The 26994-nt window shown below is 34.2% G+C and overlaps 1 pseudogene; it reads left to right on the top strand.

The window, feature by feature from the left end:
- The first annotated feature begins 289 nt into the window (after positions 1-289).
- On the top strand, positions 290-26878 carry LOC132368092 (protein zyg-11 homolog A-like; annotated as a pseudogene).
- The last annotated feature ends 116 nt before the right edge of the window (positions 26879-26994 follow it).

Genomic DNA, 26994 nt, shown 5'->3' with positions numbered 1-26994 from the left:
GGTTTGATAAAACAGTCCATCCTCAGAGAGGGCTTCCCTGACCACTCTTTTTAGGTGAATTTCCCAGTCACTCTCTGAATGTATAATCCCCAATTAATTGATGCCTTTTATGTTGACTTTCTAAGCTACCTTACTAGAACATAATACCATGAAGAAGAGGAACATTGTAGTCCTTGTTCACTACTCAATCCTCAGTACTTTGTGTGAAACATAAGGTAAAACAATAACTATTTGTTGAATGACTGCTATCTCTTCACACCAAACGATACCCTTCACTTCTCAGAAAACTATGTCCCTGCTCACAAGAAGAGAGCTTGATCCCTTAATCCTTTCAACAGAAAATGCCCTCAATAGTCAGTCTACTAGCTTTAGGAATGCCCTAGGTTTCTGCTGGATGATCATCAATGTTTCCCAGGCTTGTAAGCATAATTAAGTGAGGAATGAAATACTCTAACCCAATTCAAAGCAATAACCTAAGATCTCAATTGTGGTCTTTAAAACACTATTCTTACTGATAGATGGTTTTTGGTTTGATTGATCCTACATGAAATGATATAATTTTCTAAAGTGATACATTTTTCTTCCTTTTAGATAAAAACCCTCTCCCATACTTCTAATCAATAGGTCCCTTGTATTTTGCTTTAGGGCATTTAGTTTCTCTTCTATTCATTTAGTGGAATGGAAAGTATTACAACAATTTTTAACATCTGACTTCTTAGGGACTCGGGAAGACTTCAATTATTTTGTTCAATTTAGTGATCTATTTTTGCTGCTGGAGAGTGGCTCTGAGGGCTAAGAATGAGAACAGGCAATTCCTTAATTCCACTTAATTATAACATTTATTTCTCACATTTTCCTTTATAGCAGCATAGTGTTAGATTTTGCTTTTGGATCCAGTCAAAGTTTATTATCTCCATCTTGCTGTAATAAAGTTATTATATGTTTCTGTATTGTATGCTTCCTTGATATTTCCTTCTCTAGTTCTTGTTTTGTAAAAATTTTTGAAAAGTATTTTTTGCCATTTTTATTCTTCTCCAATGATTTTGAAATTATATATTCTCATTTCAATTCTTATCCCTCAAAAAATTGTGTGAGATAATAAATGAATATTTTTAAGGTACTAAGTAATGGGATAATTTTTGGGGGGGTAACATGTTACCTATATATAAAAACACAGATGCACTGTCTTTGATACTGTGCATCAATTTGTACCAAAAATAAAAATCATCCCAGTGAAAAAGAAAAATACTACCCCTCTGAACATAAATATACTACCTAGAATTTTTGCTGATATAATCAGAGATTTTTTTGGTCCAAATTATTATTCTTACATATTAATGTATTTTCTTGCAGTTTTTTGAAGTAACATCTGAATGCTTTTATAACCATGTTAAGGATTATTATTGAGAAAATTTTGTTATTTTTTATCATCTCTACTTGTTTTATGATATTCCTTTTATTTTGATTATTTTCTTGATTTGAAGCATTGCCTTGGAGCCATTAATTATTTGATCAAAATCTCTTCTCTTTAAACTCTGTGGTGGTTAATCTATTGCCTTACCATATTTTAAATATCCTGCCCCCTTCCCCAGTGGTGATAATTTTAGGATTTATCTGATATACTTAAATATCTAAAATTTCAGCTTTGACAAGGATTCGTGTTGGTGTTCCATTAGACTGGTATGATGCTGCCAGGTTTGTTATGAGATGGCTCTGAAGGCATGCAAATAGTGGCAGTGAGCTTCCAACTCTTTTCTAGCCCTGCAACGCTCACCTCAGCAAACTTCACAACCTAAAGGAAAGCTCTTCATGGCAATCAAGGATCTTGTAGCAGTAGGAAAACAAAAGAATACTGAGAATTCACATGATGTTGCTCTCTTGTTTACTTTGAAAGCACTTTGGAATCTTGAAGATGAATCTCTAGCTGCCTGCAAGCAATTTATTGAAAACTGAGGACTGGCACTCTTCATTCAAGGCTTGGAGAACAACATAGCTGAAGTCAGAGAACTCTCTTCCAAGCTAGTGACTGAAGATGTAGTGAAGCATATCAGCAGTTTGCTTCACAGCGAAGAAGTGGAAGTCAGTTGTTTTGCTGCAAGTCAGTTGTTTTGCTGCAGGCCTCATATACCATCTGATATCTGATTAACAGCTTTGAATATTCCATGATCTTCATAGGAGAGCTCTTTTCCAGGATCTGCATGGAAACATCCAGAAATGGCCAAGTTCAAGGTGTAATATGACAGCATTTGTGACCTACAGATACTTCTTGGTACTGATGCTGAAAACTCAGCCTCTGTGCACCAGTGCCGAATTGAATCTCAGAGACAGATTTTTGTGTGAAATAGAAAAGAATAGTTTTATTGCTTTGCCGGGCAAATGGGGACACAGTGGGCTCATGCCCTAGAAACTGTGTGTCCCAAACAGGGGGAATTTGGTGAGGAGGTTTATAGCAATGGTTCAAGGGTGGTGTTGCTGATAAGGATCAGGGTGTGTGCAGAGCCTGCATTCCTTTAATCTGGCCACAGGTGGTCTCCTGATGAGCTTCTATGGTTCTCAAGGCTATCAAACTGTGACCTTCTCTCTGGAATGAAGAATGCTTCATCAAGTAGTAACATCTCCCATTTGTTGGGGGTTTTAGTTCTGCAGAAGAGCTCAAAGATATTTTTATGTGTACTCCTTGAGTCAGAACCAGGACCCCGCCCCAAGGCTGCACTATTGTTTCCTGACTGCTCCTCCCTTGTCTCTGTATCCCCTCCCTTCCCTGATTAGCAACTGTTTGAACCTACCCTTTGGAACTCAGGGAAGGTCATGGAGACTGAAGACTATTCCCAAGAAATGGGGAATACAGAAAGGCTTCCATGCCCAGGAGCCCCACAGGGTCCTGCTCAGTTTCAGTACTACTCTGGTCACTGTGGGCTATGTATCATGTCTGCTGTAAAAACCCCAGCAAATACTGCAGCTATTGTGTGGCATCTAGGAGCACAGTGAGGCAAACCCCCAAGCACAGGGGATCGCAGCCTTCATTCTAGATGACTTCAGAACTTATTTCAACAATTTTCAGAAAAACCCCTCTGTGTTAAATGATCTTATTAACCAAAGGGACTCCACAGATACATAACATATGTAATACATATAGAGACAGCTTCAATAAAATATATAATGTATAAATATTACACACAGATATGTGTATGTGATATATATATATATATATATATATATATATATATATAATATTTTTTACTTTATAATTTTGGTTGTAACTGATGGTACATTTATTTTAAAAATGATTTTATTAGTTATTTGTTGTTGCTTAACAAATTACCCCACAACTTAGAACTTAAAAGCAAAAACGTATAGTATCCCACATAGTTTCTGAGGGGTGAGAAACCTGATATGGCATAACTGAGTCAAGTCAGATGATTCTCTCTCAGGATCTCTCAGGAGGTGACCTTTACCTTGTTCAAGAGGGAGTCAATAATTTCAGCCCACAGTCAAGGTCGTGCACACCAGGATACGGTATCATTGGGAGCCATCTTGGAGGCTGGTTACTACAATTTCACACTTTAAACTCAAACTCAAAGTACAGTAAATTCCTCCTAATTACTGTTTACTAAAAATATTTAATGAATATATTTGGTTTGTCACCAGAAGAAAAAAGAAAACTATAGGCAATGAAGTCTATTAGAAAGTGCCTGGGTGGCAACCTGGGTTCCGCTGCTTCTTCCATTAGTAATTAACTGTGAAACTTTGAAAAAATTATATTTGCAACACAGATTCCTCATCCATTTATTTATTCAACAAATATAAACTAAGCACTTATGTATTACTCCAGATGTTAGGATACATTAGTATAAATATTCCTGCTCTTATGGAGATTACCTTCTAGTTGACTTCCAAATCAATATGTAGCTGTAAAAATCAGGTTAGAGATCTGTTTTTATGAAGACAAGTGAAAGTCTATAGAAAAAGTTTCAAAGGCCTGGGTTTAAAGCCAGGAAGTAGGACACAGATAATTTCCAAATTGCAAAGTATAGAGCTAAAGGCAATCACAAAATCAAAATGTTTGGACTTTATTTAAATGGAACAGCATTAGGGAAGAAGCTGAACATAGGGCAACCAACCAGAGCAAAGGGGTTCAGGATTTGAAAATAATAGAGCTTGAAGCAACTCCCCAAGTCTTTACTGAATAGTCATATGTAATTTTTATTGGGGAATTTAAATTAAGCTCTGTGTGGAAAGGGAGCCGTTAAAGAAGCAATTCTAGCTTGATCCACGTACTAAGACTATGCTCCTGTTAATTGTACAGCAATATATTTCCAAGGATTCATGGCAGGAGACACTAAGATAATGCTGTGTAATCACAGCATTAGAAAATGTATCTTCCCCCTAGAAAATGTATCTTCTCACTGAGGCCAACACTTTTCCATATAATTTTTCTGTACTGATTAACTAGGGGGGTTCACTAGGAATGAATCTTACTGGACCTCATATAAAGATGGCAATATTATGAAAGTCGAAGCAAATAAGGCAGGAATACTCCCCCAGGGTACAGGGATTTCTAGCATATTTCATGAATTTCTTTCATAGAGTGTTTTGTTACTGAACCAAACTTAGGTCTGCTTGTCCAGTGGCAGTAAAGCCGGTCTACTGACACCGGGTTGTGATGAAGGAAAGAGCAGTGTTTACTTTAAGGGGCCAGGTAAGGAGGTCAGGGCAGCTAATGCTCAAAAAACACAAACTTCCCAGTGGTTTTCAGGAAAGCATTTTTAAAGGCAAGGTGAGAGAGGGGAGTTGCAGGGTATGTAATCAGCTGGTGCACAATTCTCTAATTGTTTGATGGTGAATGTCATAGGTGTTAATATTATCAATCCTCAGGCTCAAATAGGCCTGGGGGCTATGTGCTCATGGTCATCAAGTCGTCAACTTCTTCCATGTGGTGGGGGTTTTAGCATCTGTAAAACAACTCAGGAAATGTGTATCAGATACTGTTGTCGAAGTACTGCAGAGAGGAACTAAAGATTCTGCGACCACCATATGGCTGATTTACTGTTCAGATTGTTACCAGTTCTCCTGGCCTGACTGCTGCTTTTGTCACTATGTGTTCACATCCTTTCAATCATTAATTCTTGAGCCAGGCTTTTGTGACTCAGGGGAGGCCTGGGAGACTACAGGTTTCCACAAATAAGAGGCAGGCTGAGGACATGGGGGGAGGAAAGGTCCCACAGGGTCCTGCTTAGTTACATTTTGTTGATCTTTTTTTTGTTTTTTTGAAAGGGGAGGGGAAGATTTAAAGAACCCCTAGATTTTATTGCATAGTCAGTATGTGCAGGAATCCTTGTGAGTATGTGTAGGAGGAGGGGCTCATATTTGTGTGAAAAGGAGTGTTCTGAGCAGAGTAATATGATGTATGTTCTCAGCTGAGGTTGTCTTTAATTTATCAATTAAATACTTCATTTAAACATCAAAAAATGGCAAGCAGAAGTTGGAAAGGCTTCTGGAGGTTTAGTACAAGTACAAGAGTACTCTAAATTCATCTTTACTGCTGGTTGAACAGAAAGAATTCAGGAGAACAGGAATCTGGAGGGTGGTGCAGAAGGATCCAGGGGTTTGCATTTCTGGGAATATCCTGCCATCTATACAGTCTGTAATCAAATAAGGCACAGCTAGTGAACAGGGCTCAGGCACTGGGAGCCTAAGTATTGCAATATCATTCTGAAATACAACAAAAGCATAGGGTCACACTGGGTCCCTGGAGATCAGGGATTGCTTTGAGGGTATAGTGGAACTATTCCCAGATTTGCTGAACTACAATGGATATTACTTCTCTTGATCTCAAAAGCTAGATAGAAATTTTAGCATAGATTCTCATAAGATGGGATTAAATTATTGCAGTATCCAAACCAAGAGGGAAAACACAGAAATAGGAAAGCATAATAAAATAAAGAACCAAAGACTGGGGCTTTGAGAGATTTCCATAGCTCTTGGGGGTATACAGATACCTTGTCAAGAGCATTAAGACAGCTTAGGTAATACGGTCTTTAGGTAATAGGAGCCATAAAAAATACTCTTTTATTGTTGTTGTTTTTAAATTGCTGTCTCATTATATGTAGACAAACACTTTTTTGGAATTTTTTTAGTTATATAAATATTCCTTGAAGTAACTTCCTAATACTACATATGTATTCATTATAAATGAGAATTAAATAGGTTAACATCCGTGGTTGTATTACTTGGAAATGTTTAGGGCAAAAATGAAATAAATTGGGATTAAAATATAAATATTGATGGACTTCCCTGGTGGCGCAGTGGTTAAGAATCATCCTGCCAATGCAGGGGACACGGGTTCAATCCCTGGTCCAGGAAGATCCCACATGCCATGGAGCAACTAAGCCCATGCACCATAACTACTGAGCCTGCGCTCTAGAGCCTGCGAGCCACAACTACTAAGCCCGCGTGCCTACAGCCCATGCTCCGCAACAAGATAAACCACCGCAATGAGGAGCCTGTGCCCCGCAATGAAGAGTAGCCCCTGCTCGCTGCAACTAGAGAAAGCCTGCACGCAGCAATGAAAATCCAATGCAGCCAAAAATAAATAAATATATATTTTTTAAATTTCCATCTCTCAAACCACTAAAAAAAAAAAATTAAAAAAATATAAATATTGATACTTGATTTATTTAATACTTGTATTATGAATTAAAGAAAAAATAATTCCTAAGAATTAGCATTGATATTTCGAATTTTTGTAATATGATATCAGTAAGTTGAATAAAGAAGGAAAGGAAATTTTGAAAGTGCTGACCCACTGATTTAAAAGAATTTGTGGCAGAAGTTGAAATAAACAAGGAAGTAGCTATTCCTAATGTTTCTGTTATCTTCTACTCAGTAAGTACTCCCAAATATCCATATTTTTTTTTTCCATTCTCTCTTCTGTGCTTCTTATTCTCTTATAATTAACTATTTGCCATCTGCTTTGGGGATTCTCATTGACATAGGTACCTGAAATCCAGTGTCTCCTCAACTGCACTCAACCATTTCTATTTCTTTGTGAACATCCAGAATGGATGTTTGTTTCTTTAAGGAATAAGAATTTTGCAGTGTTTTGCAGTGCTTGATCCTGCTCTAATATGTCTTGATTATGTTGTTGTTTATGAGAGGATATATTGCAGAGTGGTCTCTGAAGTTTGATAGCCCGGGTTCGCTTGAGCTCCACCACTTTCTTCACATAGCAGAGGTCCTTGTTTGCTGATATATTTTCTAATTTCTCAAGTAATAGTATATGTGTCAAGAGAACAAAACAAGTCAAAATAAAATCGTAGAAATGAAAATAGTGACTCATACACGTTAGGCATTCAGCAAAATATTTAATTAAGGAAATGAATGAATGGAGCTAAACCCTTTGTAAACTGATAATGAGATATATTCAGTGGAAAGTGTCACTTTTCCTCAAAAAGTTAAAAAAGAAAGTATCAGATTTCTTCCCTTTAATATTTTCAGTTGTAAAATAGCGTAAGTAACCTAGTAGAGACTAATGTACTGCACATTTGACAACTGTCAGAATTTTGACCTCTGTAGGGGTCATATGATCGTAATCAGCCTAATCTAGATTAGAAATGTTGAAAGCTGGTATTTCAATGAAATGAACATAGTCTGAAGCCGTTCTAGAACAGAAAGTGTGCTGTTCATTTTATTTTCCCAAATGATTATGTTATCACAGTATGATTTACTAAAAAATCCTTTTCTCTCCCTGCTGATTTGAAATCTAAATATCAAGAAAAATTTCATATATATGTCTATAACTTTCTGGCTCACAATTCTTTTCCATTGCTTGCCCTACTAGTCTCTATGCCAGAACTATAACATTGTAATTACTATATCTGTGTCATATTTTAGTACATTGGGGAACAAGTTTCTTTTGATTTCACTTTTTTGTAAAAAATTATTCAAAGTTTTATTCTTCCTGCTGAATATAAAACTATTTTAAAGTTTCATAAAATAAGTACTTATTATTATATTAGAATTGTATTTATTTATATATTATATTAATTTACATAGAATTAACATATTACTAATTTTAGGTTTCCTGTTAGGGAGTCAATCAGGTCCTATTTTGTGTCTCTAAAAAAATTTGTGTAGCTTCCTTTATATTGGTGATTCTAGCTACTTGTTCGTTTTTATGATATTGTTCATTACAATTATTGTTTTTATGAATTAGGTCTTGCTTTCTATTGCATTTTTTTCAGGATAATTTAGATATATAGGGAAACTATACTTTTCATATATTTGTTTTGTAACTACCCATTTTACTTTCATGTTAGATAGCATAATTGTTTTCAGTGGATTCTCCCCAGGTTTCAAGTAGATAGTCATGTCATCTTCAAATCATAAATGTTTTTGCCATTTTGTTTTTTAAATTATAGGTCTTATTTCCTCTTCATGATTTATTATATTGTATAAAACCCATAGTTATGAATTGCAGTGATGATAGTGAACATATTTAAATGGAATGCTGTGTTTCACTGAGAGGTTTTGATTTTAAATAATTACTCTGAAATAAATTAAGACTTTTCAGATCATGTATTTTTGAATTTACCTTATTAACATGGAACGTTACATTAATAGAATTTTTCATATTGCTGAACCATCCTTTGATATCTTTTTTTATATGGCTCCTCTTCACATAATAGACAATATAGCCTCCCTCACTTTTTCAAGATTTACCACCTTTATCATGAGTATTTGAGGAAAAAAATTCCATGTTTTATTTCCACTCAGAAGTTGGTCCATACTGCTGTATATTTCATTGTTTTCTGGCTCCTAAGCAGTATTCTTAACTTCTGTGGCTGCTCTTTTCTCTTCTTCCTACGAGAGTCCGAGTAAGAAATACAGATTTTATTTTCATTTACTCAAAACACTGCCAAGAAAAGTTGTTGTACGTAACACTCTCTAAAAGATTTCAAATTCACAATCAGAATTTTCTTTATTTTCAGAAACGATCTGCCATAGTCAATTTTTCGATGATTATATGTCTCCTTAGACTGTTTACTTTCATTTCTGTGACCTCTATTTCCTACTATTCTCTTTTTCAAAATTCAAATCACAGTTTGCCATACAGATAGTGCTATGTAGTAGGCATATTTTGCTAATAATTATATGTTGGCTTTAAAAAATATGAATTCACAAATAAAATTAGAAGGTCACTTTTGTTTTTTAACTCTAAAATGTTTAAGCCAGGGTAATTCTGGCTTCATAAAACATTTTTGGAAAATTTTACGTTATCCTCTATAAGCTTGAAGGTTTTATATTAAATTTTCTTTCTTACACGTTCAGTGGAATTAATCCTTCAAGCTACAGGATATGGCATCTTTTTGGTTAGTATTCCTTAGAAAAATTCTGTAATTATTGTAATTTAATTCACATCTGGCCCTTACTCCGTTTTAGTTTTTCCCAAATATCTTTCTCTTTACTCCGAGTTTGGTTGGTATCCTTGTAGGAGCTTTATCTATCTTTCTTTCTTCCTCTCCATCTCTCTCTCTCTCTCTCTATCTATCTATCTATCTATCTCTCTATCATTTGTTTATTTTTCTGTTATATAGTTTGTCTTCCAAGTTAGATTGGACAGTTCTATTTGAATCACCTCCAGTGTTTACCGTTCATTATTTTATTATACAACTTTGTGTATACATGGATAGTTTATACTTTTCAATTGAGCATGTTATTCATGCATCACTCATATAACATGTATCATTCATGTTGCATCTTCACATTATTTAGATGATGTATATTCGTACATAAATTAATAGATAAGCATATATCATTGATAAAATACATGCATTACATGGATTTATAATAAATAAATACATATTTATTTTTGTATAACAATATATGAAACAATTTATATGAAACTACACACACACACACACACACACACACACACACACACACACAGCATTATCTTGGCCTCCCCTACAATCTTACCTATGTCAAGCACAGTGACATGTTAATTTTGACATATTTTGAGAGACCACTTTTGCATATTTCTAGTGATAACACAAATTTTATGATATGCATAAATACTTTTAATAATAGTATTGGCATTTCAATTATATTTAAGGGAGATTAGGGGAATTAGCTATGCTCAAGTATCTTTCTATTCATAGTTAGTTTCTTTTCTTCTCTTTTCTTTTTTTTTTTTTTCCGGCTGCACTGCGTGGCTTGTGGGATCTTAGTTCCCCAACCAGGAGACCAAGACCAGGGATTGAACCCAGGCCCTTGGCAGTGAAAGTACAGAGTCCTAACCACTGGACTGCCAGGGAATTCCCCTCAAGTTTCTTTTTAACAATATGAATTTTGGCACTGCCTTTTAGTTTACCCACCATGTATCAAGTCTTAACTTACTCTTTACGTAACAATAAATGTATGCTGCTTTGAGATGTGAACTCTTTGATGTTTACAAATGGATGACTATCTACTGTAACTACAGTTGAGTGTCCGGTATGAATAGTGTCTTGAGTTTCCCTGGAGATTATCAATATTTGATTTCTTATCAACTTAAACATGAAATGTAGTATGTGCTTATGTACTGGGTATTCAGTGTATGTATAACTGAGAGTAGGATTTGTACCACTTTTCATACAGAAAAGCATTTTCTCAGCTACATAGTGATACAGTACGGGGAAGACATTAAAAAAACCTTGCAGGCACAAATTATTGGAACCTGTTTGGTCAGCAAAGATGTTATGCAGTCTCATGAAAACGAACTCTGCTGAAAAATGTCTTGTGCTTTCCTGTTTCAGAGTTACCTGAAAACATGGCATAGCCAATAATTGCATTAACTATGGATAGAATCCTGTTTTGAAATGTAATTGGAAATTTGGCTGGAAGTTTTTTACAAGAGTATTTATAATAAATATAGTCTAAAATTATACCATCCATAAAGGTTTGGTCAGAGAAATTGTTATATTGATTTCATGATGCCTTCAACAAATTAAACTTGTTTTCCTAATGAACGTACTGTTTAGAAAAATATTCATATATATCCTTATTAAATGTTTGTTGCTGGATTAATCATAATTCTCTTTTTATTAATAATTAGCTTCAAATGATTTTTTTTTCAAAATATTTTGAAAGCTACTCCAATATCTTGGTTTAAATAAGTAATAGGGACATATGAAAGGACTTACTTAGTCAACCTTAACTCTTGCCTTTGTGCCAGCCTCTGGGCTAAGAGAAACTCTTTCAGAGACATTGAAAGGCCAAATAAAAGGAATAGTCATGAGCATTTGGCTTAAAAAATAAGGAAAAAACTTGTCCTAGATGAGCTGTCTCAATATCTGCAGAATATGCTGCTGTGTCAGGCAAATGAGTCAAAAGACATTTGACTGAATACTTAAAGTACAAAAAGAATTAGAAGGTAGGCAATGTGGATTCTAGTTCCTGCCCTGGCCTCATTACTTACTAACAAGAGATTTTACCTATAAAATGAGATTTATGCTATCCTTTCTATCAGATAGCGAGATTATCATATGTGACATGATATATGTGAAAGTGCTTTGTAATACTAGCTAAATAATATATACTGTCATTAATGAATTTTGCCTCTTGTTTGGTATGTCAGCTACCTTAATATATGACCTCATTTAATCCTTACACCAACACTATGGTGATTATATTTTTATTAGTATTTTGATACTGAGGAAAATGAAGCTTAAGAGTGGTTAAGTAACTGGCCCAGGTTTACACAAGCGGAGATAGTAGAGCTGGAGTTTGATATGCAGATATGTCCATTATGCCAGACTGTTTCCAACATAAAGCTATTAGGAATCATTTTAATTAATGTTAAATAGATAAAGTAGACTTAATGTATATCTAAATTTTATTCTAGATCCAATATTCTGTGCTTCTAACTAGTGTATTTCTCAGTATACCTGTCAGAAGATTTTTGAACCTCATGTAAATTTATAAGAACTTATAAATGCCTAGTACTATTCTGGGAACATTCCTGTCATAATCTAAAATAGAGATAAAAGCATAAAAGGATAACCAGGAAAAGAAGAAGAGAGAAGAGGGATTGCTCTGAGAACTTGTAAAAAATGGTATTAGCTTAGACAACAGTGTCAGGAATTAACAGTAATGTCTAAAGAGAAGCAAATGTTTTCAAGCAACATATGAGTTAATTAAAAGGAAAGTATTCCAAATGATTGTGATTCCCTATTGAACAGTCTCTGAAAGTAAAGCATCAGAAACACACTGTGCATATTAACACTATGATTAACACCTTATTGAATTTAACAAGGTTTAATATGATAAGAATAAGAATACTGCTTTACACTTCATAGGACTTTACAATTTTACTTATCATTTATAAGAATCTGATCTCATTAAATTTATCCTCAAGTTTTACTAGGAGCCTAGTTATGATGACTGAAATCTGACTAAGGCTTAAGGGAAAGCATCTTATGTCTACTGAACAATCACTACATACTAGGCACCCTCTATTCCACACACCTCATCTCATTTAAGATTCACAGCGGCCCCAAATGCAGATTTTATCATAATCATTCCACTATTGCTGATGAGGCTCAAGAGCTTTAAGAGGATACAAAATAAAAAACTAATATGTTTCTGAACCACTACTTGAATCTTCTAAAGCTACTATATATCTTAAAATATTTACTTATTCAGGAAAGGTTGTCATGGACTATCTACCTCATCCCCACCAAAAGCATATTATAAAACCATTATCAAGTGAGTAAAATGAAAATACAACTTAAACTGGAGTTACATAAAGCTTAAATTACTGCAGCTTTAACTGGAGTTACATAAAGCTTAAATTATGCAGCTTCTTGGGCCTCTTCCATGGTGTTAATAAGCACAGTAAATGTCTGGTATTTCACTTTCAGAGGTTCATTGGAAAATTGCATTCAGTTGGAATTCCATCCATTTACTTATCTCATATACTTCCTGAAATTTTTTTTCTCTTTGGTCATTTATTACGCAGTCTTAAAGTCTTATCCTCCGCTAATACATACTGAAGATGATGATGAGGTCGATGAAGATGATGATGATAGGAATGATAACAATGACAGATGTCTTACTATGTACCAGACACGAGGAAATTTTTTATTTCAAGAGGGAAAAAACACATACTTGGTCTCACAATTATAATCTGTTTTGCTGGTAAAAGTAGGTTTGAAGTTGAATGCCTGTGTTGTTTTATACTCATATGTTAAATGATAGTGTTTAATTAGTTTCCCAAATTTATTTTCCTGCTGATGTTTAGTTGAGGGACCAAAACTCAAGAAACCAAGTCTAGAGAAAGATGGCAATGCAATCCTTTTTTTTTTTTGGTCTTCAGGCGGAGACATCCTATTTCATTTTATTGCACTGGAGCTCTTTCCTAACTTTATTTAATTGCACCCAAGTTCTCTCAGGATATAATAAAAGTAGGAAATTTAAGTTTAACCTTTTATTAAAAATGTCTTTGTTTCATTTAAAAAAAAATCATGGTCATCTTATGATTGAGAAGTTTCTAAAAATGTCTGAGAGACTCGTGCTTCAGTCCCACAAGATGTCCACTTGAATGAGAGCCCAGAAAACCTTCTGTGTGTGCATGTGTGCATGTTGGGGGCGGGGGGTGGTTGGTGGAGAAAACATCCTCAGGGAAGGAAGAATCCAAGACTTAGGTACAGTCCAAGTTTACTGAAGAAGGACTAGAAGAGAGGAGAAGATCTGAATTACGGAAAAGGTCTTTCACTCGTTCCTTTCCCCGTATGTCTCCATGAAGTAGCCTGAAAATGTGAGCCTTCCATGAAGTGAAATTGAAAACTGTATTTCACTCTGTGAATGCAGTTGTATATTCATGTAACATTTGGCTGCAAGTAGTCAACAGCCAGCTTAATCACAAAGGGTTCAACAATGGAATAATGCATGGTCAGGAAACACAACTAAACCCCATGAGGGATTGAAACCAGGAATTTGCATGTGAAGAACTAAGTTTATTATCATATTATTCTTCTCAGTGATGCCTTGTTTCTTATCTCTTGCATTTCTGAGTGTCTGTTTACTCTTATAGTTTATTTATTTTAAGAATATTATTGTACATAATTTTGTACATATTATTAAAAGCCAACCTCAACCCAAACTTTCCATAATTTTATACCTGTCTTTTAACTGAGAGGTTCCCCTGATTGGTCTATATGAACAAACTCTGTCCCATAATTCTCTATCCCCTTATCTTCCTTTGTCTTAAAGATCATACAGCTACCTCACATATTATATATTCATTTTATTTAAAAAACGTTCTCTCACCCTCACCAGACTAGAAGCCCCTGGGGAGCACATATATTATCTGTTTTGCTTCCCAGAGTCTAATATAATGCCTGTCAAGAAGTAAACATGCAATACATGTATGTTCAGTGAATGCCGGACAAATCTCAAAGTCCAATCACACACACGAAAATAACTGACCTGTAAACTAACTAAATAGATACATAATAGGTGAGTTCATGTGTGAGAGAGAGAGCATATAAAAGGCTCCCAGATACAGACTGCCTGTAAGTAAGTTATTGCTAACAGAGGAACAGCCTGGCTGGCTGTCCTTCTTTTCCTTTCAGACTCAAAAAGATCATTACCAAGACCGTAATCAGCCTCTTCTCAGTAATTAAGATTCTACTCTCACTCCACTTCTTGGGAGAATATCCAGGGGAAGTGAGGGAGTGCTCAGCCAAGCCAAACCTTGCCCCAGTGATTTCTCGCCATATATTGGCTTGGCCAAAAAGTGCGTTCGGGTTTTTCCGTACGATGTAACCACTATCATTTAATATATGAGTATAAAAGGACACAGACATTCAACTTCAAACCTACTTTTACCAACAAAACAGATTATAATTGTGAGACCAGGTGTGTCTGTTTTGTCCCTCTTGAAATAAAAATCTCCTCCTGTCTGGTACATGGTAAGATGTTTTTACCCACTTTCTCCTTTTTTGAGATCACTTCAGATATTAAACTATCAGGATTTGGAGTTAGATAGAACTGTGTTAAATTTTTTACCACTATGGACTGTTAGCTTAATGAGTCATTTAATCTCCCCAAATGACAATAATAGTACATTCCTGGGGGTTGTCATGTGGAATAAAGAAGATAACGAATTTAACCATGTCTTCTACTCTTCAAAGCCCTCCAGAGTGGCATCTTGTAATTCTCTGTAACAACAGCCCTCATCTCCCTCGGATCAGCACATTTTCTCAGATGCCCCTTTCCTATCACATTACTTGTTATTTCCTGCCTTGGATGGCCTATTTTATGTGGCTATAGAGAAAAGAGTGTTGCAAAATAGATGCAGTATAGTCCATTGAAGGTCAAAGATAGATAGGTAGGTAGGTAGGTAGGTAGATAGATTGATTGATTGATAGACTGATAGAATCAGTAGATTTCAGTTTCAATATTCATTACCTTAAGTTCTAAGAGTATGAGTCAACCAGTAAAATGTGGCTCTTGAGAAAGTGATACAGCCAAGTACCTCATAGAGTTTGTTGTGAATGTTAGATGATACATTTATGTAAAGGGATCAGTTAGTGTTAGCTATTACTATTATAACTCTAGTGTATTTCCTCCACAGCCCTTTGGATCCTCTGTCTGTATTTGGGTACTGATGATGTCCTGAAATCACCTTCTAGGTGGCATTGTTGTTTTGAGGTTTGGGTGGGTTCACAAGAAATGTAGGAGTCAATATAGTGCAGAGATAAATACAGGGAACCAAGAGCCAGCCTGCCTTGATTTGTACTACTGGCTACTGAGTGATCTTGGATAAGTCGCCTCTCTCACCCTTGTTTTCTTCATGGGTAAAATGGGCTTATTGAGAATGCCTATCTCCTGGGTTATTGATAAAGCACTCGCACAGTGCCTAACAAACAGTAAATGTTAGTCATCGATGCTACTCCTGTTGTTGTTGTTGATGTTGTAATAGTTTAAAAAAACACACTTTGTTGTGAAACAGTGTTTATAATCATGTTTTTATAAAGCCCTCTGTGATACCCCTCCTGTAACAAACAACAACAAAAAAATTCTGATTTTAGATTGCCTAGAATGTTATTTCTCTTGTTCTATTCCAAAAATTCCACTAGCTAGAAATTCCTTTGAATAACAAACATTCCTTTTCAAATAAAATGTTTCTGAATTGGGAGATTGTTGGCCTTCCATAGTCATATGAACTAATTCAATCAGCCTTCTTTCTTTTGAGTCTACCTGAGATCAATTTCACTGAGAAACTGAACTATTAAAGGAAAAGAATAACTAGATCATGGATTACTCTGGTGTCATGTATCAATCAATCCCCTTTAGGTTTATGATACAGTAAAATCAATGGGAACTTGGAAGCTTACAAGGAAAAGCACAGGTATAGAACCTGGTAAATTTTTCCTAAGATTAGTCCTGTGCCTAGGAAACAAACAAAAATCTTCTCTTTATCCTTTTAACTTTATTCATGTTTCCAATAACCAAGATCCAAAGGAGAAGAAGTGATGCAAGGAGAAAGAAGGAATAATTAAAGGAGCAATATTTTGAAGAAGGAATATTTAAAGGAGGAGTATTCCATCCTCAATATTTTGAGGATGGAATTAAGATCACAAAATGTATGGTAAACCTTTTGTTGAAAGAAGTGTACTTCCTGCTTTTAATCTAGAATGAAGAAAAGGAAAATAGAGGAAAATGGAATTAAGTTTGTGATGGTGAGATGAGGAAACTAACACGTGTTAGATTTTCCCAGTGAAAGTGGAGAATGTGCTGGAGGGTACCTAGGAGGCTTCAGGAGCAAAGAAAAGGTATGAAATTGCAATTAGCAGTGATGGTCAAACTTTTTCTGTTAAAAACCAGATGGTAAATAGTTTTAGCTTTGTGGGCCATGCAATCTCTGTTACAACTTCTCAACTTTGTCATTTTAGGGCAAAAGTGATCATAGACAATAAAATGAATTGGTGTATCTGTGTTCCAAAAAACTTCATTTACAAAAACTGGCAGTGGTATAATTGGGCCCACTTGCTGTAGTTTGCTGAACCCTGTTGTTAAAGACTGGGGAAATAAGTCTATTAGAGAAATATAATAGTGGATTAGCTGCGCAGTCTTGGTGTAAATTTAAATTTAGAAATCAGTCATTTAAATCAGTGAAATCAGTTGTGCAATTTCTTCTACAACAGTTTTCATATTCTCTGGTAGAAAAATAAAATAGGCATATACAAGATAGCATACACAATTGGTAGTTCATCAAGAGTATAAACTAAAAGGAGACTGAGACAATTAATTGAGTGCATTTAAAGAGAAGTGATCATAAGGATAAGTCATAGAAACACATCTAGAAAAGGAGAAAGCCCATTGGGGCTAGTAGCTGGTGACAAGGGTGGGAATGGTCATGGAAGGTAGCTTTTGATGGAGTCAAAGACTTTTGGCATTGAGGTGCTTGGACAAGTTATCTGGAAAAATTTAGTGTCTTAGAGACTGGAATATTTGAGAGGAAGTGATGACTAATTCAGATTATGACTATGGTAAGAATTGATTGAGGTGGAATTGAAAATATTGCTGATAAAGAGATAAAATAAATGAGATATCTGGATTAGCATATTTTATACATGTGAATATTTAAATTTCTAGAGTAGAGTTGGGGTAGGGAGGAAGTTAATAAGCCAGAAACTGAGATCTTCAAAGAGGAAAGAGCTGTGGTATAGTGTTGGTAGATAACAGCAGTCAGCCTGAGAGAAAGGATTCACTGTGTTGTTGGATGACATGAGCTTCAAATAAGCAATGACTATTTAGGAAGGAGAGGTTTTTATGATTTATGTGTGCCTGTGGGGAAAAAGGACTTGTGCAATAGAAACAACCAGTGAAAGTGAAGAAGGGAGTTTGTACAGGTATGCCTAGCCTCAAAGCTCATGCTCTTAAGAACTATAACATTAAACGTGTTTTTGTCTCCACACTGCATGTCCTCATTAGGAAGTAACTGTTTTCCTTCAAAGGTACACAAAACAATTAGGTCCCTGAGGGAGCCTCATAAAAATGTGAACTAAAGATTTTAATAGCAAGCAATGCAGAATTAAACTATCATAGAAACAATTCATTCACTAAGGAAAATGTAACATAAACTTATAGTTTCAGAAGCCAGAATCTTCTTATAATGAAATGATCTTATTTAATTAGAGAATGTGACTATTTTTAATTTAAATTGAGAGCAACGTGTCATGGGGCTTCAGTACATTTTCCCCCACAAGCTCTTCCCTTGTCATTGAAATCACAGTTATTATTTTTGATTCAAAAAATATAGACAGATAAGTAGTTTTAAGACCAAAGACTCTTAGACTAAACACTTTAAGACTAAAGTGTTGTAAATGGTAAAACATGGAACAGAAGTCAATTACTTCATGGAATAACTAAAAAGAAAAATCACCTAGTATATGGTAATTTAGAACATATCTTGTAAACTGCTAAGTTTACAGTAAATCTTGGGAGAAAGTTATAAATACCTCCATGTTGGTAAAAACACCCTGTCAAAAAATCACTAGTATCAAATAATATCACTTGAAATCTGTCAAGTTACATTAGGTTTGGACGTAAAAATCTCTATGCATGTATCTCAGTATTTAAAAATTCACAAAATTTTCACTTTAATAATTTGTCTGATGTATCAGTCCAACAGTAAATACATACATTAATCTTAATAAATTATTACAATTTAATAAATACATGAATATTAAACGCTAAATACACAAAACTTCAGTAACTTCAAATTGTCAGTTGAAATGACGTTTAGATGCATGTATGAATATATAAATATACAAGTGTATACATTTAAATGTAACATATTAAGAATTATATCATACTGTATACTCAGTTATGTGCTTTTACATCCCTAGATAGCCATATACATCATTCTTTCTGTCTACAATTTTATTAACTACTTTGGACTATGGAATATGGAAAATATCTCAAGTCCTATTTCACCCAGTTATTTTTGTGTCTGTGATTTCATAGTGTGCTGCTTTCTTTTTGGATTGTGTTATGTATTACTGTTGCATAATGACCTCTGGGCAGGAGGCATTTTTTCAGTAGTCAGCCTGTTCTCATTTACCTAATAGAATGAATTATTCATTATCACAAGAGACAGAGAGAAAGAGAGAAGGAGGAATGGAGGGAGACAGGGAAGGAAAGAGGATAGAAACAGTATTTCTTATCTAACAGTAAAACATGTAATCTCTGTCTTTCCCTACTCTGAAAGAGATCTAAGAGAAAGTTTGAGTCTTGGGATGTCTTACTGACATGATTCAATGCCAACTCCCACAGCTCCAGTCTGTGACCAGGTCTCACAAACTTTATACTACCAGCTCATGTCCATTACTTGTTGTTTTCCCAAAGTATTTTCTTCTTCTTTTCCCCCTTCCTTCTCATCCTCTTTTCTCTTCTTTCTTCTTATCTAGCATTAGAAGATCATATTTATTTGATAAAGTTTCTCCTAAGACCCAGAGAGGAAAGTCCAGTTTCTCTGAACTGGTTTAATTTCTCTACTACATTTGGGGAAATTAGTTTGATAAATCCAAAAATTCATATATCTGAATTTCATTGACCATTATATAGTTTTCTTGATCAATGAAGAAAAAATGTGCTACCATATACTTGTTTATAAACCCTAAATAGTAGTGAGATTTTTGCTTCTATTTTGAATAAGAAAAACAAATAGGAGGAGGAGAAGGAGAAAGGAGGGAAGAAAAACTGGAGTTTCACAGTCAAATAGCTAATAGAAAGTTGATATATATCCTACTTTTTTGCCCAAAACCCAAATTTAGAAAATAAAAAAATTTAATAACACATGCAATTTTTAGCCAATATGTCTATCTTCTTCAGTTAATGTGTTCACTCCTATAATAATGAGAAGGTATGAATCTCCCTATACCTTTACATATAAAGTTTGCTTAATAAATAATTGTTAAATAAATATCTGACTGACAGTTACTTTAAAACCTTTGATCAGGAGGGAGTGAAATTAAAAAGTACACATATGTACACACACACATATACAATGCAAGGCAAGATGTTCAAAATAGCTTATTTGAACTCTCTAGGCTTCCAGTTGTTCATGTTTCTGTGTGTGTGTGGAGGCGGGTGGTGTTTAGTGGTCATAGACTATTACTTGAAAAATAAAATATCATACTAAAAATAAAGGTAGAGAAATGAAAATAACAAGCCAATGTTTAACTCCAAAGACATTTTCCATGGCTTTACCATAGGGCTTATCATTAAATAAAGGATAGTTTCCCCTCTTTTGTGAAAGGTCTAAGTCTTAGCCCATATTTAATTGTTTTAACTTTTTATTACTTACTTATAGAAGATTACTAGATATTCTAGATAAAGCTTTCTATAAATAGCAATTATTTTAACATCTGTAAAACTTGCATTTTCATTTTCTTATGCAGTGTTTTTCACTGACCAGAAGTTATACTTTCCAGGAAGTCTAATTTATTATTTTTTCTTTAACAATTAGGAATTTTTTATTCTATGTAGGAAATCTTCACCTATCTCATGATCATGAAAATATTCCAGAAGCTTTATAGTTTGAGCATTTATATTTATATCTGTGATTCAGTTTTCATGTATGATATGGAGTAGGGGTAAAAGTTATTTTATTCTACCACCTTTTGTTGAAGAGTTTCTATTCCTCATTGAATTGTGTTGAAACACTTGTGAGAAATCAATTGACTGTATATATTGTATATGTGAGTTAATTTCTAGACTGTTCTGTTCCATTGACTGATATATGCTGCTGTATTTTATCTCTACATATATTATAAACCCCACAACATATTGTCATTATCTTTTTGAAAAGTAATAAGAAAAATCATGCCTAATAGTAACTAAAAACTATTATCATTTCTGATAATCTTTATTCCTTTGTATACATGCAAATTTTAATCAGTTATTAGTTTTCTTCTATCTGAAGAACTTTAAAAAAATATTTCTTGTAGAGCAGTCTTATGGCAATAAATTCTAGCTTCTTGTGTTTGAAAAGTCTTTATTTGCCTTTATTTATAAAAGTTATTTTTAATTGGGTATGGAGTTCTAGGTTTATAGATTTTTTTCTCCCCTTTGCGTATTTTATTTTGTTATTTTTCCTCCGGTTTTATTGAGATCTAACTGGAATACAGCACTGAATAAGTTTAAGGTATACAGCATAATGATTTGACTTACATACATCATGAAATGAATACCACAGTAAGTTTAGTTAGTATACATCGTCTCATATAGATACAAAATAAAATAAAAAAATTCTTTTTTCCTGATGATCAGAGTTCTTAGGATTTGCTCCCTTAACAATTTTTATGTGTAACATACAGCAGTGTTAATTATATTAATCATGTTGTACATTACATCTCTAGTGCTGCTTTATTTTATAACTGGAAGTTTCTACTTTTTGACCACCTTCATCCAATTCTTCTCCCCCTTCCCCCACCTCTAGTAACCACAAATCTGATCTCTTTTTCTATGAGTTTGTTTATTTGTTTTTGATGTATAATTGGCCTACAACACTATGTTGGTTTCCTAGTACACAACATAGTGATTCAATATTTCTGTACATTACAAAATGATCACTACCATAAGTCTAGTTACCACCTGTCACCATACAAAGATATTACATTGTTATTGACTGTATTCCCCATACTGTATATTTCATACCCTTGACTCATGTATTTTCTAACTGGAAATTTATATTTCTTAATCTCCCTCACCTGTGTCTCTTTTCCGGCCAACCACTCCCCTCTAGCAACCACCTGTTTGTTCTCATGTTCTCTTTATCTATGACTGTGTTTCTGTTTTGTTATGTTTATTTGTTTGTTCTGTGTTTTATATTCCACATTTAAGTGAGATCATATGGTATTTGTCTTTCTCTGTCTCACTTCTTTCGCTTAGAGTTAATACTCTCTAGGTCCATCCATGTTGTCGCAAGTGGCAAGATTTAGTTTTGTTTTGGTTTTGGTTTTTTGGCTGAGTAATATTCCATTGCATATATATATATATATATATATATATATATATATACACACACACATACACACACATATATATACTGTATCTACTTTATCCATTCATCTATTGATGGGCACTTAGGTTGCTTTTTTATATCTTGGCTATTGTAAATAATGCTGCAATGAACATATGGGTGTATATATCCTTTTGGAAATTGTGTTTTTCTTTTCTTTGGATAAATACCTTGGAGTGGAATTGCTGGATCAAATGGTAGTTATATTTTTGTTTGTGGAATCTGCATATTGCTTTCCATAGTAACTGTCCCAATTTACATTCCCACCAACAGTGCAGGAGGGCTCCCTTTTGTCCACATCCTCGCCAACAATTGTTATTTGTTGTCTTTTTGATAATAGCCATTCTGACAGGTGTGAGGTGATATCTCATTTTGGATTGACTTGAATCTCTGTGATGATTAGAGATGCTGAGCATCTTTTCATGTGCCTGCTGATCATCAGTATGTCTTCTTTGGAAAAATGTCCATTCCTGGTCCTCTGCCCAGTTTTTAATCAGGTTATTTGCTTTCTCATGTTGAGTTATATGATGTTATGTGATTTCTTTGTATATTTTGATATTACTCCCTTAACAGATATATATTTGAAAAGATCTTCTCCCATTTAGTATGCTGCCTTTTCATTTTGTAGATAATTTCCTTCGACGTGCAAAGCTTTTTAGTTTGATGTAGTCCATTTTTTTACTTTTGCTTTTGTTTCCCTTGTGGGAGGAGACAGATCCAGAAAAAATTGCTAAGACCAGTGTCAGAAAGCATACTGTCTATGTTTTCTTCCAGGACTTTTATGGTTTCAGGTCTTACATTTAAGTCTTTAACTCTTTTGAGTTTATTACTGTATATGGTGTGAGCAAGTAGTCCAACTTTGTTCTTTTGCATGTAGCTATCCAGTTTTCCCAGCACCATATATTGAAGAGGCTGTCTATTCCCGACTGTATATTCTTGTATCCTTTGTTGTAGATTAATTGACCATATAAGTATGGATTCATTTCTGAGCCATCTATTCTGTTCCATTGATCTATGTGTCTGTTTTTGAGCCAGGAGCATATTCTTTTGATTACTGTAGCTTTGTAGTATAGTTTGAAATCAGGGATTGTGATATCTTGAGCTTTGTTCTTCTTTCTTAAGATTGTTTTGGTTATTCAGGATCTTCTGTGTTTCCATACAAACTATTTCTGTGAAAAATAACATTGGTATTGTCATAGGGATTGCATTGAATCTGTAGATTGCCTTGGCTAGTATGGCCATTTTAACATATTCTTCCAATCCATGATCAAAGTATATCTTTCCATATGTTTGTGTTATCTCAGTTTCTTTCATCAGTGTCTTATATTTTTCTGAGTACAGGTCTTATTACCCCCTTAGTTAGAGTTATTCTTAGGTATTTTGTTCATTTTGATGCTATTGTAAATGGGTTGTTTCCTAATTTCTCTTTCTGATAATTGATTGATAGTGTATAGAAATGTAACAGATTTCTGTATATTAATTTTCTATCCTGCAACTTTACTGAATTCATTGATGAGTTCTAGTAGTTTTTTGGTGTATTTAGGATTTTCTCTATATAGAATTATGTCATCTGCAAACAGTGACTGTTTTTCTTTCTTTTTAATTATACCAACAGCTTTATTGGAAGACAGGAGCAGAGCCCTGCCCCCCCCCACCCCCTCGTGGTCCTGGTGGCATCAGCCTCAGGCTCTGAGCATCCAGGTGTCCTATAGCCTGAGATCAGTGACTTTTAATTTTTCCTTTCCAACTTGAATTCCTTTTATTTCTTTTTCTTCTCTGATTGTTGTGGCTAGGACTTCCAGTATTGCATTGAATAAAAATGATGAGGGGAGCATCCTTGTTTTGTTTCTGATCTTAGAGAAAATGCTTTCAGCTTTTCACCATTGAGTATGATGTTACCTGTGGCATTGTCATATATGGCCTTTATTATGTTGAGGTACGTTCCCTCTATACCCACTTTTTTGAGAGATTATATCATAGATGGATGTTTAATTTTGTCAAAAGCTTTGTTCTGCATCTTTTGAGATGATTATATGATTTTTATTCTTCAGTTTGTTAATGTGGTTTATCGCATTGATTGATTTGCAGATATTAAACCATCCTTGCGTTCCTGGGAGAAATCCCACATCACAATGATATATTATCCTTTTAATGAGTGATTGAATCCAGTTGCTAATATTTTGTTGAGGATCTTGCACCTATGTTCATCAGTGATGTTGGCCTGAAATTTTCTTTTTTTGTGGTGTCTTTGGCCTCGTAGAATGAATTCAGAAGCATTCCTTCCTCTGTAGTTTTCTGGAATATTTTGAGACGGATAGGTATTACCTGTTCTTTAAATGTTTGGTAAAGTTCACCTGTGAAGCTGTCTGCTCCTGGACTTTGGTTTGCTGGGGGTGTTTTTTCATTACTGATTCAATTTTATTACTGATAATTGGTCTGTTATTTTCTGAAATTTCTTCCTGATTCATACTTGGAAGATTGTATATTTCTAGGAATTTGTTCATTTCTTCTAGATTGCTCATTTTATGGGCATATACTTGTTTGTAATAATCTCTTATGATCCTTTGTATTTATATGGTGTTGGTTGTAACTTCTCCTTTTTCAATTCTGATTTTATTTACTTGAGTGTTCTTTCTTTTTTGTGTGACATGTTTGGCTAAAGGTTTATCAATTTTGTTAATCCTTTCAGAGAACCAGCTCTTAGTTTCATTGATCTTTTGCATCGTTTTTTAGTCTCTATTTCATTTATTTCTGCTCTGATCTTTAGGATTTCTTTTCTTTTACTAACTTTGGGGTTTTTTGTTGTTGTTGTTCTTTTTCTAGTTACTTTGGTGTATGCTTATGTTGCTTATTAGAGATTTTTTTTTCCTTAAGTAGGCTTGTTTCACTATAAATTTCCTTCTTAGAACTGCTTTTGCTGCATCCCATAGATTTTAAATCACTGTGTTTTCATTTCATTTGTCTCCAAGTATTTTTTGATTTCCTCTTTGATCCATTCAGTAACCCATTGGTTGTTTAGTAGCATATTGTTTAGCCTCCATGTTTTGTGTTTTTTGCATTTTTTTTTTCCTTGTAATTGATTTCTAGTCTCATAGCATTGTGGTCAGAAAAGATGCTTGATATGATTTCGATCTTAAATTTACTGACTTGTTTTGTGTCCTAGCATATGATCTGTCTTAGAGAATCTTCCATGTGCATTTGAAAAGAATCTGTATTCTGTTGCTTTTTGATGGAATGTTTTATATATACATTTATATATATATATACACACACATATATGTGTGTATATATATATATATAAATGTATATATATGTATATAAAAATATAAATTCTATCTGGTCTAAAGTGTCATTTAAGGACAGTGTATCTTTACTGATTTTTTGTTTCAATGATCTGTCCATTGTTTTAAGTGGGGTGTTAAAGTCTCCTGCTCTTTTTGTGTTATGGTCAGATTCTCCCTTTATGTCTGTTAACATTTGCTTTACGTATTTAGGTGCTACTATGTTGGGTGCATATATATTTACAGTTTTTATATCTTCTTGTTTGATTGATCCCTAGATCATTCTGTAATTCTAACTTTGTCTCTTGTTACAGACCTTGTGTTTTAAAATCTCTATTGTCAGATATAAGTATTGCTACTCTACTTTTCTTTTTGTTTCCATTTGCATGGAATACCTTTTTCCACCCCCTCACTTTAATTCTCTGTGTGTCTTTAGGTCTGAAGTGAGTCTCTTGTAGGCAGCATACATATGCATCTTGTTTTTATATCCATTCAGCCACTGTGTTTTTTGATTGGAGCATTTACTCCACTTACATTTAAAGTAATAAATGATAAGTATGTGCTTATTGCCATTTTGTTAATTGTTCCAGTTTTTTTGGTGGTGCTTTTTTTCCTTTCTTCTTTTGCTTTCTTCCCTTGTGACTTGCTGACTATCTTTTGGGTTATGTTTGGACTCTTTTCTCTCTTTTGTATGTGTATTTATTATAGATTTTTGTCTTGTGGTTACCATGATATTAAACCGATAATCTCTTAAATTCAAACACATCTTAACAACCCTGCATTTTTACTCCTCCACCCCATATTTAATGTTTTTGACATCCTATTTTACTTCTTTCTGTTTTGCATACCCCTTAACTACTTATTGTGGAAATAGATGATTTTAATACTTTTGTTTTTTAACATTCCTACGAACTTTACAAGTGGCTGGTCTACTATCTTTACTGTATATTTGCTTTTACCAATGAGATTTTTCCTTTTGTAATTTTCATATTCATAGTTGTGACATTTTCTTTGCTTAAAGAAATTCATTTAACATTTCTTGTAAAGCCAGTTTAATGGTACTAAACTCTTTTAGTCTTTGCTTGTGTGTAAAACTCTTTATCTCTCCTTTAAATCTAAACAGTCTTGCCAGGTAGAATTTTCTTGGTTGTGGGTTTTTCCTTTCATCACTTTAAATGTATTCAGCCACTGTCTTCTGGCCTGCAGAGGTTCTGCTGAAATGTCAGCTGAGTTTTATGGGTTTCTCTCATATGGAACTTACTGCTTTTCCCTTGGTGCCTTAATATTCTCTCTTTATCTTTAATTTTTGACATTTTAATTATGATGTACCTTTGGACCTCTTTGGGTTGGTTTTTGTTTAGGACTTTGTGTGCTTTCTAGACCTCTGTCTGTTTCCTTTCCCAGGTTAGGAAAGTTTTCAGTTATTATATCTTCCAATATATTCTCTGCTCCTTTCTTTCTCTTCTTCTTCCAGAACCCCCATGTGAATGTTCATACTCCTGATGTTCCAGAAGCCTCTTAAACTGTTCTTATTTTCAAAAATTCTTTTTTCTGTTCAACTTGAGTGATTTCAACTACTCTGTCTTCCAGTTCACTGATCTGTTTCTCAGTATCATCTATTGTACTGTTGATTTTTTT

Source organism: Balaenoptera ricei, chromosome 6 (assembly GCF_028023285.1).
Source record: "Balaenoptera ricei isolate mBalRic1 chromosome 6, mBalRic1.hap2, whole genome shotgun sequence".
In the NCBI taxonomy this organism is placed as follows: Eukaryota; Metazoa; Chordata; class Mammalia; order Artiodactyla; family Balaenopteridae; genus Balaenoptera; species Balaenoptera ricei.
The sequence above is the reverse complement of the archived record's forward strand: the minus strand, read 5'-3'. Positions and strand labels throughout refer to the sequence as shown.